Below are 6660 nucleotides of genomic sequence, written 5' to 3'. Positions count from 1 at the left end.
AAGTGCTAGGATCCTAGTGCTAGGATGTCACCTCTGCCGCATTCTATTGACCAAGCAAATCTCTTCCTAAGGTCAGTCTAGATTCAAAGGGAGGGAACATAGACCCTGCCTATCAATGGAGGATTTTGCAAGAATTTGTGGACTCAATGACTATATCAGAGATTTGTGGCTGTTTGGTATTTCGATAACATATTTCAATATAATTGGTTTTCTTTGTAATCTTATTGTTTTATTATATGCCTTGTAAAACACTATTCTGAGAAGGGGTTCATAAGCTTTATCCGACTGACACAAGGGTTCATGATGACAAACTCTGCTCCGAAATATCCTTCTGATTCTAAGTGTCCTCCTCTGTCCATTGCCCAGAGCTTTGACCATGGCCCGGACTCCCATCCTCTCTTGCTAGACCACTGCAATAGCATCCTTATTGGCTTCTGCCAATGGGCTCTTCCATCTCAAACCCTTCTTCCAAAGTCTATCCTTTCTAAAGTCCAGATTCATTTATCCACCCATCCATCCATCCATCCATTCATCCATCCGTCAATGAATGAAATGTCCTATATGGCCAAATGTAAAATGAGCCCAAGTTTTTCTGATGAGAAGGCCCCAAAATACCTTTTATGTTTACCTTTTACTTTTAGACCTAAAATATTAGATGTGGGCCAGGGCTCCAGGGTTGAAGGGGCTGGAGAATCACACAGTTGTTGGCAGGTCTCAGTTCCTCGCTGGCAGTGACTGGAGGCCTCCCTCACTCAATCACCACATGAGCCTCTCCATAGGGCAGCTCCCAACATGGTAGTCAGCTTCCCCCAGACAAAATGATCCAAGAGAAAGCAAGAGACCAAGCAACCAGATGTCCACAGTTCCTTAGGACCTACCCTCCAGAGTCACACATCATTATGTTTCCTTTATTCTTTTTTTTTTAATCCTCACCTGAGGATATTTTTCCATTGCTTTTCAGAGAGTGGAAGGAGGAGAGAGAGAGAGAAACATCGATGTGAGAGAGACACATCTACTGGTTGCCTCCCTCATGGGCCCTGACTAGGGTGAGGGACCAGCCTACAGCCAAGGTAAGTGCCCTTGGCCAGAATCAAACCCGGGACCCTTCAGTTCGTGGGCCAAAGCTCTAACCACTGAGCAAACCAGCCAGGGCATGTCCCCTTTATTCTATTAATTTTAGAAGCCAACTACCAGGTTCAGCCCACAGACAAAGGAAAAAGAATTTGGCTCCACCTCTTTGAGGAAGGAGTGTTAAAGAATATGGGGACATATTTTTAAAAACCATCACAGCTACTTATATGTATTTAAAAGCACATAAAATTAAAATAACTTATTAGTTGAGATTATATTGCCTTTTCCACTGTCACAGCCCAAAGCTATTTTATTCAAGCTTCCCACAAATCTTTGACACCAGTGATTTCTTCAGCACTATACTGAATCCGTCACCCTACAAGGCTTTCCAGAGCATGTCCCCTGCTCTGCTCACTGAGTAGTTTGAGAACTTACACTTTCTGTGTGGGAATTTCATCCAAAGCTACAAGCACTCATTGCCCAGCCATGAGGCCCTCTCTTTCTTTCACTCCTTTCTGTGTGCATTCGTCGTTTCCACAACAGTACCACTGACTTGTTTTTGAAAGCAAGCACTAAAGAGCTTACTCATGACAACAGTCAATATTTGTGTCTAAACCATGAACGACTAAATTTTGGTTAACTTGCTTTGTCTCTGCAATGGACAGAATGTTTGCCCCCACCTCCCGTCAATTCATATGCTGAAATCTTAATCTCCTACATTACGGTATATGGAGGCGGGGCCTTTGGGAGGTGATTAGGTCATGAGGGTGGGACCCTCTGGAATTGGATTAGTGCCCTAAAAGAGACCCCAGAGAGCTCTCAAGTGACTTCTGCCTTGTGAGAGCACAGAAAAAAAAGATGATTATTTATGAAACAGGAAGTGGGTTCTCTCACCAGACACCAAATCTGTCATTGCCTTGATCTTGAACTTCCCAGTCTCCAGGACCATGAGAAATAAATGTGTATTTATAAGTTGCCCAGCCTATGGTGTTCTGTGATAGCAGCCCAGACCGACAAAGACAACATCCTTTCTTTTCTTTTCTTTTCTTTTCTTCTTCTTTCCTTCCTTCTTCTTTATTTCCCTTTCCTTTTTTCCTTTTGTAAACCAATTCTGTTAGGTGACCTCTCTAAGCGTTACTGGCCAGCATTGATTGAGACCATTTCCAGGTAATGGGTCTTCCCCAAACACTATGTTGTTCAAAATCAAGTCATTGAGAGTGTTCTCCAAAGCAAGAGATTTTGTTGGGACTCAAATAATATAAGGCAACTGCCACCAGTCAAATGAATCAATATGAGGTGAACTGTTCACAGAATGGAACACTGCATAGCAATGAAAGTGACGAACTACAAACACCCATAACCACACGGGTGAAGCTCACAAATTAAATGCTGAGCCAAAGGAGCCAAACACAAAAGGATATGCCCAATAAGATTCCATTTATATGAACTATAAAACCCAGTCAAACTAATTTATAGTGTTAGAAGACAAGCTAGGCACCAGCCTTGGTGGGGAGGTGACTGGAAGGGGGTTTTCTTGGTGCTAATCATGTTCTGGTTCATCTGGGTGCCGGTTACATGGGTGTGCTCAGTTTGTGAAAATTCATGTATTCATTAAGATGTACTTACGATTTGTGTCCTTTTTTGTATGTTACATTTCAATAAAACAGTTTCTACGCAAAAACTCTAAGGGAACTTTCTCTTTCTGAAGGAAAATAAGGCTATGTGGTACCCAGGCCTGGTGTTAGGGCTGAGGGAATAAAAACAAAATTCTCTCCAACCTCAAAGGTCTTGTAATTTAGTGACAGGCAATACAGATTCCTCCAGGTAGATTGCCCAAATCCGTAGTGGCCAGGGACCTCAGAGAGAGCCTAGACGAAGGGGCCATTGTGGGCAGATGGCTGAGGAGACTCCGTACTCAGGTGGAGTGTGGTCTTCAAGGAATTTATGATGCCCCAGGGCAGAAATATCGTGTGCCTCTCCTGTTCCAGGGACCAGAAAAGAAATGAGGCTCTCCTAGGTCTAGAGAAGTCTCATTTTAAAGATGGATTTTGGGTGGTGACTTACATTTGACTTCATTTTGTTTCCTTTCTTTTTAGAAGTGTGATGCTGGGGCAAGTTTCTGAGTTAAAGGAGGGAGCAGGTGTGAAAGAGAAGCCACACCTCTGGGAGGAGGGAAGACTTGGAAAGGTCGGTGTGGAAGGAAGGGTATGTGGTGGTGGTCTGATGGAGGAACTGGGAATGAGGAGTTTTGGAGGCTTTGGAGGGAAAGAGTGCTGTGGGGAAGGGGGACATATTTGAAGCCACCAGCCTTGCTGCTGAGCACTGAGTGGCCTGGGTTCTGGTCTTTGGCCTGGGGGAATAAGAGGAGAGCAGCTGCGAGGGATATTGCAGCCAAACACGGGTTGATTTGGGGGATAACCTAGGGGTCTTCAGAGAAGGAAGAGCTGTGAAAGGGAGCTGACAAGTGGCGGGGTGGGCGTGGGGCTGTGTGTGTGAGGAGGTGTCTGACTGGGGGTCTCAGCAGAGAGGGCAGGTTGAGCTGGGGACTCAGAAACATCACATGGGCCTCAGCAAGGGAAAGACTGGAACTGGAAGTGGGGAAATGGGATGAGACTTGGCCTAGTATGTGGAAAATGGTGCCCCTCTAGTTTCCAGAATGTTCCTTGAAGTGAGACTGAGAGCCTGCCTCCCCTAAGTGCTCCTGGGCATCCAGTCTGCTCAGGGCAGCTCCCTCCCCCTTTAGTGAGCCATGAGTGGAAAACAGCGCATTGAGAGAGGCCGAGCCAAGAGATGGTGTGTAGACCGGCACTCTTACTCTGGATTTCCTTGATGTCAATGAGATTTCAGCTTCGGTCTTCTTTAAGCCACCATTGGTTTATTCATGCGCGCTTGTTCACTTTTTTGTTTTTGGCCCTCAAGTCCAAAGCTATTCCTAATAGGTACAACAGGGAATTAATTAAATAAATTCTAGTACAATAAACTACCATGTTTATCATCAAAAATAATAGTAGAGACGTATACTTATTATGGTGGAACAGTGTTCATGTAAAAAGCTACTTATAAAACACCTATATGGTATGAGAAAACAAGACCAAACATATATATATGCACAGAAGAAGAAAGCTGAAAGGATATTTGCCAACAGCTGACCTCCCCCACCCTCATGGGCTTGCAGTTCATTTGTGTAATAAAAAATTAAAAATTTTTAAATTAAAAGAATTTTTTAAGTTCATGCTCTACCCTGGCTTCGCTTATTTAGTTACCAGGAAATTAAGCAGGACTCCAGGCTCAGTGGCCTCACTGCACTGTTTCTCTGGGGAGTGTTTGTGGCTGAGGCTCTTGATATGGTCTCTTTGCCCTACAGCGGGGGTGAGTCATCAGGACTGAGACGGAGCACAGTTCTGGAAACTTTTATTCCATCTTTCCGTGTGAGTGAAAAAAAATCTCACCAATTTACACCAGGGCTTGCAAACGGGTGGGCCTGGGTTAACCAGACTAGTTTTGTTTGGCCTACACATCATTTTATCAGTGTCATAAATGATCGTGAGACTTCACATACAGATCCAGGCGGCTGGCTTCTCTTCTGAGAAATCAGGAGAGCTGGCAACCCAGAGTTCCAGTACAGCAATGGCCTGTTGCAAAGCAGCGCTGGCCCCTTTAGGCAAGACACTGTCCGGTTGGCACAGCTCCAGCCGCCCTCTGGGGTAACCCCAAGACAGGTGCATGTGAGCATCTGGCCCAAGCTGCTCCTTCACATTGCCCTGTGGTCTCTGTAGGCATTGCAGTGCCTTGGTTTACACCCCAGGAACGCTTTCCTGTCTGCAAAGGTTTGGAGCACGTGGGGGGCAAAGGGAACGCGATGGCTTCTTCTTGAACACTGGCTGGCCTCAGTTTACTGGCTTCTAACACATAGAATGAGATAAGAGTGCCAGCGTGTGATTTTTCAGACGTAGGTCATGAAAGGAAAGACGGCTTCCGCGTGGTCCCCCTCTCTTTTAGGGATGCTTGCCCGTGGAACCGAGCCACCGTGTAGGAAAGCATCCCAGGCCACATGCAGAGTAGGTGTTCCAGCTGACAGCCCCAGCTGGAGTCCCAGCCAACAGCCAGCAGCAACGGCCAAGCCAGACATGTGAGGGAAGGAGCCTCCCGAGGATCCCAGCCCCAGCCTTTGAGCCACCTCAGCGGCCGCCAAGTGGAGCATAGGTGAGCTGTCCCGAAGGAAACCTGCTCAAGCTATAGATTCAGGAGCAAAATAAACGTTGTTGTTTTGAAGTGAGACGTTTCTTTTGACATCTTTATTGAAATATAATTCACTTGCCGTAAAATTCACTCATTTAAAGTGTATAATTCAATGGCTTTAGTATATTCGGAGTTGTACAACCATCAGCACGAAAAAACTCCTTGCTTCCCTCTTTCACTCTCCCCGCCCTCCAGCCCTTGGTGACCCCGAATCTACTTTCTGTCGCTATGGATGTGTCGGTTTTGCACATTTCACACACGTGGAATCATATAACATGTGATCCTAGGTGTCTGGCCTCTTCGCTCAGCAGAAAGTTTTCAAGGTTCATCCAGGTTGTAACGCATGTCAGTACTTCATTTCTTTTTATTGCTAAGCAATATTCCATTGTACGGATGCACCACATTTTTACATTTATCCATTCATCAGTTGATAGACATTTGGTTTCTGTACACTTTTTAGCTTTTATGAATAATGCTGCTATGAATATTTGTGTACAAGTTTTTCCATGGATGTGTGTTTCCATATCCCTTGAGTATACACCTAGGAGTGGAGTTGCTGGGGCATTTGGAAAACTCTAACATTTTAGAGCACTGCCAAACTGTTTTCCAAAGTTGCTGCATCATTTGAACTCACCTCTCCTGTGGTTTTGATTTGCATTTTCCTGATGGCTGATAATGTTTAACATATTTTCTTTTCTTTTTTTTTTTTTGTTTGTTTGTTTGTGAATCCTCACCTGAGGATATTTTTTCTATTAATTTTTAGAGAGAGTGGAAGGGAGGGAAGGAGGAGGAGGGGAGAGAGAAACGTCGATGTGAGAGAGACACATCAATTGGTTGCCTCCCGCATGTGCCCCGACCAGGGCTGGGGACCAAATTTGCAGCTGAGGTGCGTGGCCTTGACCGAGGAATAGAACCTTTGATCCTTCAGTGCACGGACTGACACTCTGACCACTGAACCACACCGGCCAGGGCTGAACATATTTTCTTGTACTTATTGGCCATTTGCATATTTTTTTTGCAAAATGTTTCTTCAAATTCTTTTCCCATTTTTTTAAATTAGTAATTTAATTTGTATTTTTATTGTCGAGTTGTTTATATATTCTTTATATATTCTTTATATATCCCCTATCAGATATGTAATTTGCAAATTTTTCCCCTAGTTTATGGATTGTCTTTTCACTTTCTTAATGGTAATGATTTACAGCACGAAAGTTTTTAATTTTGAAAAAGTCCAATTTCTTTTTTCTTCGGTTGCTCATGCTTTTGGTGTCCTATCTAAAAAACAATTGCCTTACCAAGATTTGCTACTATGTTTACTCCTCAGAGTTTTATAGATTTAGTTCTTACATT

Source organism: Miniopterus schreibersii (genome assembly GCF_964146895.1).
Source record: "Miniopterus schreibersii genome assembly, chromosome: X".
In the NCBI taxonomy this organism is placed as follows: Eukaryota; Metazoa; Chordata; class Mammalia; order Chiroptera; family Miniopteridae; genus Miniopterus; species Miniopterus schreibersii.
Note: the sequence above shows the minus strand (reverse complement) of the source record.